Source organism: Aulostomus chinensis, chromosome 4 (genome assembly GCF_037954235.1).
Source record: "Aulostomus chinensis isolate RoL2024-O1b breed Wild chromosome 4, RoL_Achi_v1.0, whole genome shotgun sequence".
NCBI classification, from domain to species: Eukaryota; Metazoa; Chordata; class Actinopteri; order Syngnathiformes; family Aulostomidae; genus Aulostomus; species Aulostomus chinensis.
In genome coordinates, this window is record NC_141323.1 from 26,966,988 (window position 1) to 26,974,419 (window position 7,432).

General features: G+C 45.6%; 12 non-coding genes and 3 pseudogenes across 12 annotated transcripts; all 15 read left to right on the top strand.

Moving 5' to 3' along the window:
- Window positions 1-1,099: 1,099 nt before the first annotated feature.
- Window positions 1,100-1,218, top strand: LOC147264687 (5S ribosomal RNA). Its single transcript, XR_015114674.1, has one exon. It is a non-coding gene; the product is annotated as a 5S ribosomal RNA (ribosomal RNA).
- A 310-nt stretch (window positions 1,219-1,528) lies between these two features.
- On the top strand, window positions 1,529-1,647 carry LOC147264688 (5S ribosomal RNA). The gene has a single exon (XR_015114766.1). It is a non-coding gene; the product is annotated as a 5S ribosomal RNA (ribosomal RNA).
- A 310-nt stretch (window positions 1,648-1,957) lies between these two features.
- Window positions 1,958-2,076, top strand: LOC147264689 (5S ribosomal RNA). The gene has a single exon (XR_015113079.1). It is a non-coding gene; the product is annotated as a 5S ribosomal RNA (ribosomal RNA).
- A 311-nt stretch (window positions 2,077-2,387) lies between these two features.
- Window positions 2,388-2,506, top strand: LOC147264690 (5S ribosomal RNA). Its single transcript, XR_015112855.1, has one exon. It is a non-coding gene; the product is annotated as a 5S ribosomal RNA (ribosomal RNA).
- A 311-nt stretch (window positions 2,507-2,817) lies between these two features.
- Window positions 2,818-2,936, top strand: LOC147264691 (5S ribosomal RNA). The gene has a single exon (XR_015114454.1). It is a non-coding gene; the product is annotated as a 5S ribosomal RNA (ribosomal RNA).
- Window positions 2,937-3,246: 310 nt separating this feature from the next.
- LOC147264692 (5S ribosomal RNA) lies at window positions 3,247-3,365 on the top strand. The gene has a single exon (XR_015114767.1). It is a non-coding gene; the product is annotated as a 5S ribosomal RNA (ribosomal RNA).
- A 310-nt stretch (window positions 3,366-3,675) lies between these two features.
- On the top strand, window positions 3,676-3,794 carry LOC147264693 (5S ribosomal RNA). Its single transcript, XR_015114504.1, has one exon. It is a non-coding gene; the product is annotated as a 5S ribosomal RNA (ribosomal RNA).
- Window positions 3,795-4,105: 311 nt separating this feature from the next.
- LOC147264694 (5S ribosomal RNA) lies at window positions 4,106-4,224 on the top strand. Its single transcript, XR_015112856.1, has one exon. It is a non-coding gene; the product is annotated as a 5S ribosomal RNA (ribosomal RNA).
- A 310-nt stretch (window positions 4,225-4,534) lies between these two features.
- On the top strand, window positions 4,535-4,653 carry LOC147264695 (5S ribosomal RNA; annotated as a pseudogene).
- Window positions 4,654-4,963: 310 nt separating this feature from the next.
- LOC147264696 (5S ribosomal RNA) lies at window positions 4,964-5,082 on the top strand. Its single transcript, XR_015113409.1, has one exon. It is a non-coding gene; the product is annotated as a 5S ribosomal RNA (ribosomal RNA).
- Window positions 5,083-5,393: 311 nt separating this feature from the next.
- On the top strand, window positions 5,394-5,512 carry LOC147264697 (5S ribosomal RNA). The gene has a single exon (XR_015112858.1). It is a non-coding gene; the product is annotated as a 5S ribosomal RNA (ribosomal RNA).
- Window positions 5,513-5,822: 310 nt separating this feature from the next.
- Window positions 5,823-5,941, top strand: LOC147264698 (5S ribosomal RNA; annotated as a pseudogene).
- A 311-nt stretch (window positions 5,942-6,252) lies between these two features.
- On the top strand, window positions 6,253-6,371 carry LOC147264699 (5S ribosomal RNA). Its single transcript, XR_015113035.1, has one exon. It is a non-coding gene; the product is annotated as a 5S ribosomal RNA (ribosomal RNA).
- A 311-nt stretch (window positions 6,372-6,682) lies between these two features.
- LOC147264700 (5S ribosomal RNA) lies at window positions 6,683-6,800 on the top strand (annotated as a pseudogene).
- A 310-nt stretch (window positions 6,801-7,110) lies between these two features.
- Window positions 7,111-7,229, top strand: LOC147264701 (5S ribosomal RNA). Its single transcript, XR_015113138.1, has one exon. It is a non-coding gene; the product is annotated as a 5S ribosomal RNA (ribosomal RNA).
- The last annotated feature ends 203 nt before the right edge of the window (window positions 7,230-7,432 follow it).

Genomic DNA, 7,432 nt, shown 5'->3' on the forward strand with positions numbered 1-7,432 from the left:
AATTAAGATAATATGCTTGAAGGAGACGGACACTGGAGAGAGAGAGAGACGGGTTTCCATCAGATGGCTCTGCTGTTCTGCTGTGCCCTGTCCTGCTGTGTTTTCTTCTTCGTGACTTTCGCTGTCCCGCCATTGCGTGTGAGTGTTTGGATTGTGACTGCCACCACCATTGCCATTACCATTCAGACTGTCATCCTCCATTCCCGTTCTCCCCCTTCTAATAAAACCCTGGATTTGTGAGGACTAACATACACATGCACTTGCTTTTATTGTGTGCTCAGCTGCGAGTGAAGCGGCCATTACAGTTGTGAAGCCCCGACCGCACACGAGCTTCAATAAACAGGCCTGAAACAGGTAAAAATCAAATTAAAGGTTTTTCATATGAATGTGTGTGTGCCCACAGGTAAAATATTGAGTTTTAGTTGTTGTAAATTAAAGAATACCGTTTTAGAAAGTAACTTAAGGATTCTGAAAGGGATTAAATATGATGTATATTAAAAAAAAGAAAAGGGTTATCTTTTGTAGAGGAAACTGTTTTTTCCTTACAATTGAGGTGTTAAGGATGAATTGAGGGTATTTTATGTGAAACTATCTAACTAAAAAAGATTTTTATTTTCAGTGGAACGAAAGCTCAGAACCAAGAAAGACACTGTTTGTTTTGTTTTGAAAATCCTCTTCCTCATTGTTAATAATTTTGTTCATTGTATTTTTATAATACGAGAATATATTCAATTTTTATTTCATCCATCTCCGTGAACAAGTACCTGTGAAGGATCAATTTGAAATTCTTTTGACTTCAGCTTGAGGAAAGGGCAGCTTTGAGTCTTTGGGGACCAGCATGAGCGAGCTTCCCTCACACACCTTTTGTTGAAGTGCCTTTCTGCAGCTTTGAAATGGAATGTCATGCAGCGTGAAAATTGAAGTAGACAGATGGCAGATGCAGTACTTTTCTCTCGATGACATCAACATTCTTTTCTTTGTATTGACAGGACACCTATTTGGCGTGTGAAAAGACCGTGAGGCTGTTGCACATCACTTTTTTTCTGAGATTGTAAAGTGAGTGAAATGGATATAGAACCCATGTGTGTAAGAGTCAAGGGCTTACGGCCATCCCGCTCTGAACACGGCCGATCTCGTCTGATCTCGGAAGCTAAGCAGGGTCGGGCCTGGTTAGTACTTGGATGGGAGACCGCCTGGGAATACCAGGCGCTGTAAGCTATTTTGTTTCTTTGTGAGGAAAGGGCAGCTTTGAATCTTTGGGGACCAGCATGAACGAGCTTCCCTCACACACCTTTTCTTGAAGCGCCCTCCGCAGCTTTGGAATGGAATTTCATGCAGTGTGTAATTTGAAGTAGACAGATGGCAGATGCAGTACTTTTCTCTCGATGACATCAACATTCTTTTCTTTGTATTGACAGGACACCTATTTGGCATGTGAAAAGACCGTGAGGCTGTTGCACATCACTTTTTTTCTGAAATTGTAAAGTGAGTGAAATGGATATAGAACCCATGTGTGTAAGAGTCAAGGGCTTGCGGCCATACCGCTCTGAACACGCCCGATCTCGTCTGATCTTGGAAGCTAAGCAGGGTCGGGCCTGGTTAGTACTTGGATGGGAGTCCGCCTGGGAATACCAGGTGCTGTCAGCTTTTTATTTTCTTTGTGAGGAAAGGGCAGCTTTGAATCTTTGGGGACCAGCATGAACGAGCTTCCCTCACACACCTTTTCTTGAAGCGCCCTCCGCAGCTTTGGAATGGAATTTCATGCAGTGTGTAATTTGAAGTAGACAGATGGCAGATGCAGTACTTTTCTCTCGATGACATCAACATTCTTTTCTTTGTATTGACAGGACACCTATTTGGTGTGTGAAAAGACCCTGAGGCTGTTGCGCATCACTTTTTTTCTAAGGTTGTAAAGTGAGTGAAATGGATATAGAGCCCATGTGTTTCAGAGTCAAGGGCTTACGGCCATACCACTCTGAACACGCCCGATCTCGTCTGATCTCGGAAGCTAAGCAGGGTCAGGCCTGGTAAGTACTTGGATGGGAGACCGCCTGGGAATACCAGGTGCTGTAAGCTTTTTTGTTTCATTGTGAGGAAAGGGCAGCTTTGAGTCTTTGGGGACCAGCATGAGCGAGCTTCCCTCACACACCTTTTCTTGAAGCGCCTTTCTGCAGCTTTGAAATTGAATTTCATGCAGCGTGTAATTTGAAGTAGACAGATGGCAGATGCAGTACTTTTCTCTCGATGACATCAACATTCTTTTCGTTGTATTGACAGGACACCTATTTGGCGTGTGAAAAGACCGTGAGGCTGTTGCACATCACTTTTTTTCTGAGATTGTAAAGTGAGTGAAATGGATATAGAACCCATGTGTGTAAGAGTCAAGGGCTTACGGCCATCCCGCTCTGAACACGCCCGATCTCGTCTGATCTCGGAAGCTAAGCAGGGTCGGGCCTGGTTAGTACTTGGATGGGAGACCGCCTGGGAATACCAGGTGCTGTAAGCTGTTTTGTTTCTTTGTGAGGAAAGGGCAGCTTTGAATCTTTGGGGACCAGCATGAACGAGCTTCCCTCACACACCTTTTCTTGAAGCGCCTTTCCGCAGCTTTGGAAGGGAATTTCATGCAGTGTGTAATTTGAAGTAGACAGATGGCAGATGCAGTACTTTTCTCTCGATGACATCAACATTCTTTTCTTTGTATTGACAGGACACCTATTTGGCATGTGAAAAGACCGTGAGGCTGTTGCACATCACTTTTTTTCTAAGGTTGTAAAGTGAGTGAAATGGATATAGAACCCATGTGTGTAAGAGTCAAGGGCTTACGGCCATCCCGCTCTGAACACGTCCGATCTCGTCTGATCTCGGAAGCTAAGCAGGGTCGGGCCTGGTTAGTACTTGGATGGGAGACCGCCTGGGAATACCAGGCGCTGTAAGCTATTTTGTTTCTTTGTGAGGAAAGGGCAGCTTTGAATCTTTGGGGACCAGCATGAACGAGCTTCCCTCACACACCTTTTCTTGAAGCGCCCTCCGCAGCTTTGGAATGGAATTTCATGCAGTGTGTAATTTGAAGTAGACAGATGGCAGATGCAGTACTTTTCTCTCGATGACATCAACATTCTTTTCTTTGTATTGACAGGACACCTATTTGGCATGTGAAAAGACCGTGAGGCTGTTGCACATCACTTTTTTTCTGAAATTGTAAAGTGAGTGAAATGGATATAGAACCCATGTGTGTAAGAGTCAAGGGCTTGCGGCCATACCGCTCTGAACACGCCCGATCTCGTCTGATCTTGGAAGCTAAGCAGGGTCGGGCCTGGTTAGTACTTGGATGGGAGTCCGCCTGGGAATACCAGGTGCTGTCAGCTTTTTATTTTCTTTGTGAGGAAAGGGCAGCTTTGAATCTTTGGGGACCAGCATGAACGAGCTTCCCTCACACACCTTTTCTTGAAGCGCCCTCCGCAGCTTTGGAATGGAATTTCATGCAGTGTGTAATTTGAAGTAGAAAGATGGCAGATGCAGTACTTTTCTCTCGATGACATCAACATTCTTTTCTTTGTATTGACAGGACACCTATTTGGCGTGTGAAAAGACCCTGAGGCTGTTGCGCATCACTTTTTTTCTAAGGTTGTAAAGTGAGTGAAATGGATATAGAGCCCATGTGTTTCAGAGTCAAGGGCTTACGGCCATACCACTCTGAACACGCCCGATCTCGTCTGATCTCGGAAGCCAAGCAGGGTCAGACCTGGTAAGTACTTGGATGGGAGACCGCCTGGGAATACCAGGTGCTGTAAGCTTTTTTGTTTCATTGTGAGGAAAGGGCAGCTTTGAGTCTTTGGGGACCAGCATGAGCGAGCTTCCCTCACACACCTTTTCTTGAAGCGCCTTTCTGCAGCTTTGAAATTGAATTTCATGCAGCGTGTAATTTGAAGTAGACAGATGGCAGATGCAGTACTTTTCTCTCGATGACATCAACATTCTTTTCGTTGTATTGACAGGACACCTATTTGGCGTGTGAAAAGACCGTGAGGCTGTTGCACATCACTTTTTTTCTGAGATTGTAAAGTGAGTGAAATGGATATAGAACCCATGTGTGTAAGAGTCAAGGGCTTACGGCCATCCCGCTCTGAACACGCCCGATCTCGTCTGATCTCGGAAGCTAAGCAGGGTCGGGCCTGGTTAGTACTTGGATGGGAGACCGCCTGGGAATACCAGGTGCTGTAAGCTGTTTTGTTTCTTTGTGAGGAAAGGGCAGCTTTGAATCTTTGTGGACCAGCATGAACGAGCTTCCCTCACACACCTTTTCTTGAAGCGCCCTCCGCAGCTTTGGAATGGAATTTCATGCAGTGTGTAATTTGAAGTAGACAGATGGCAAATGCAGTACTTTTCTCTCGATGACATCAACATTCTTTTCTTTGTATTGACAGGACACCTATTTGGCATGTGAAAAGACCGTGAGGCTGTTGCACATCACTTTTATTCTAAGGTTGTAAAGTGAGTGAAATGGATATAGAGCCCATGTGTTTCAGAGTCAAGGGCTGACGGCCATACCACTCTGAACACTTCCGATCTCGTCTTGTCTCGGAAGCTAAGCAGGGTCGGGCCTGGTTAGTACTTGGATGGGGGACCGCCTGGGAATACCAGGTGCTGTAAGCTTTTTTGTTTCACTGTGAGGAAAGGGCAGCTTTGAGTCTTTGGGGACCAGCATGAGCGAGCTTCCCTCACACACCTTTTCTTGAAGCGCCCTCCGCAGCTTTGGAATGGAATTTCATGCAGTGTGTAATTTGAAGTAGAAAGATGGCAGATGCAGTACTTTTCTCTCGATGACATCAACATTCTTTTCTTTGTATTGACAGGACACCTATTTGGTGTGTGAAAAGACCCTGAGGCTGTTGCGCATCACTTTTTTTCTAAGGTTGTAAAGTGAGTGAAATGGATATAGAGCCCATGTGTTTCAGAGTCAAGGGCTTACGGCCATACCACTCTGAACACGCCCGATCTCGTCTGATGTCGGAAGCTAAGCAGGGTCGGGCCTGGTAAGTACTTGGATGGGAGACCGCCTGGGAATACCAGGTGCTGTAAGCTTTTTTTTTTCATTGTGAGGAAAGGGCAGCTTTGAGTCTTTGGGGACCAGCATGAGCGAGCTTCCCTCACACACCTTTTCTTGAAGCGCCTTTCTGCAGCTTTGAAATTGAATTTCATGCAGCGTGTAATTTGAAGTAGACAGATGGCAGATGCAGTACTTTTCTCTCGATGACATCAACATTCTTTTCGTTGTATTGACAGGACACCTATTTGGCGTGTGAAAAGACCGTGAGGCTGTTGCACATCACTTTTTTTCTGAGATTGTAAAGTGAGTGAAATGGATATAGAACCCATGTGTGTAAGAGTCAAGGGCTTACGGCCATCCCGCTCTGAACACGCCCGATCTCGTCTGATCTCGGAAGCTAAGCAGGGTCGGGCCTGGTTAGTACTTGGATGGGAGACCGCCTGGGAATACCAGGTGCTGTAAGCTGTTTTGTTTCTTTGTGAGGAAAGGGCAGCTTTGAATCTTTTGGGACCAGCATGAACGAGCTTCCCTCACACACCTTTTCTTGAAGCGCCCTCCGCAGCTTTGGAATGGAATTTCATGCAGTGTGTAATTTGAAATAGACAGATGGCAAATGCAGTACTTTTCTCTCGATGACATCAACATTCTTTTCTTTGTATTGACAGGACACCTATTTGGCATGTGAAAAGACCGTGAGGCTGTTGCACATCACTTTTTTTCTAAGGTTGTAAAGTGAGTGAAATGGATATAGAGCCCATGTGTTTCAGAGTCAAGGGCTTACGGCCATACCACTCTGAACACTTCCGATCTCGTCTTGTCTTGGAAGCTAAGCAGGGTCGGGCCTGGTTAGTACTTGGATGGGGGACCGCCTGGGAATACCAGGTGCTGTAAGCTTTTCTGTTTCACTGTGAGGAAAGGGCAGCTTTGAGTCTTTGGGGACCAGCATGAGCGAGCTTCCCTCACACACCTTTTCTTGAAGCGCCTTTCTGCAGCTTTGAAATTGAATGTCATGCAGCGTGTAATTTGAAGTAGACAGATGGCAGATGCAGTACTTTTCTCTCGATGACATCAACATTCTTTTCTTTGTATTGACAGGACACCTATTTGGCATGTGAAAAGACCGTGAGGCTTTTGCACATCACTTTTTTTCTGAGGTTGTAAAGTGAGTGAAATGGATATAGAGCCCATGTGTGTAAGAGTCAAGGGCTTACGGCCATACCACTCTGAACACACCTGATCTCGTCTGATCTCGGAAGCTAAGCAGGGTCGGGCCTGGTTAGTACTTGGATGGGAGACCGCCTGGAAATACCAGGTGCTGTAAGCTTTTTTGTTTCTTTGTGAGGAAAGGGCAGCTTTGAGACTTTGGGGACCAGCATGAGCGAGCTTCCCTCACACACCTTTTGTTGAAGCGCCTTTCTGCAGCTTTGGAATGGAATTTCATGCAGTGTGTAATTTCAAGTAGACAGATGGCAGATGCAGTACTTTTCTCTCGATGACATCAACATTCTTTTCTTTGTATTGACAGGACACCTATTTGGCGTGTGAAAAGACCGTGAGGCTGTTGCACATCACTTTTTTTCTGAGATTGTAAAGTGAGTGAAATGGATATAGAGCCCATGTGTGTAAGAGTCAAGGGCTTACGGCCATACCACTCTGAACACGCCTGATCTCGTATGATCTCGGAAGCTAAGCAGGTTCGGCCTGGTTAGTACTTGGATGGGAGACCGCCTGGGAATACCAGGCGCTGTAAGCTTTTTTGTTTCTTTGTGAGGAAAGGGCAGCTTTGAATCTTTGGGGACCAGCATGAACGAGCTTCCCTCACACACCTTTTCTTGAAGCGCCCTCCGTAGCTTTGGAATGGAATTTCATGCAGTGTGTAATTTGAAGTAGACAGATGGCAGATGCAGTACTTTTCTCTCGATGACATCAACATTCTTTTCTTTGTATTGACAGGACACCTATTTGGTGTGTGAAAAGACCCTGAGGCTGTTGCGCATCACTTTTTTTCTAAGGTTGTAAAGTGAGTGAAATGAATATAGAGCCCATGTGTTTCAGAGTCAAGGGCTTACGGCCATACCACTCTGAACACGCCCGATCTCGTCTGATCTCGGAAGCTAAGCAGGGTTGGGCCTGGTTAGTACTTGGATGGGAGACCGCTTGGGAATACCAGGTGCTGTAAGCTTTTTTGTTTCATTGTGAGGAAAGGGCAGCTGTGAATCTTTGGGGACCAGCATGAACGAGCTTCCCTCACACACCTTTTCTTGAAGCGCCCTCCGCAGCTTTGGAATGGAATTTCATGCAGTGTGTAATTTGAAGTAGATAGATGGCAGATGCAGTACTTTTCTCTCGATGACATCAACATTCTTTTCTTTGTATTGACAGGAC